Consider the following 579-nt stretch of genomic DNA (forward strand, 5'->3'; position numbering starts at 1 on the left):
ATTTGCTTTTATTTTTATTTTTAAATTAAAATTATGTTTACAGTAGGTATTTTATACATGTATGATTTAAATAACATAAAAATATCTACTTTTAATTAAATAAATAAAAAAGTTTTATTACAATATTTGATGAGTATATTATGAACTTAGTGGTAATAGATGTAAAACAAAGAAATATTGCAACCAATTAGCAAATAAGTATAATATACTAGTATATTATACCTATATTATCTGGACCCCCCCCCCAAAAAAAAAAAAAACATACAAAATACGCCACTGCCCACAGACATTTATTTTTATGCATATAGATTTATGTTTGGAAGATCTTACATTCTTACAATCACCCTGAGAATAAAATTTTCAAGTATTTTAGCAAAAAAAGACAAATAAATTAGTCGATTGGATGATCGAGTAGATCCGGGGACGGGTGTAGATATGGTGGTGTTTAATTGGAATACATTATGATATTGGAAGGCTCCAAATAAACACACTTTTGATTATTAAATAATCCTTCCATTTTAAACTTGTAGAAAATATGAGTCTCCACAATTACCTTGAGTCAAGCCTGGGCATAAACGC

The sequence above is a fragment of the Acyrthosiphon pisum genome, chromosome A2 (genome assembly GCF_005508785.2).
Source record: "Acyrthosiphon pisum isolate AL4f chromosome A2, pea_aphid_22Mar2018_4r6ur, whole genome shotgun sequence".
Classification (NCBI taxonomy): domain Eukaryota; kingdom Metazoa; phylum Arthropoda; class Insecta; order Hemiptera; family Aphididae; genus Acyrthosiphon; species Acyrthosiphon pisum.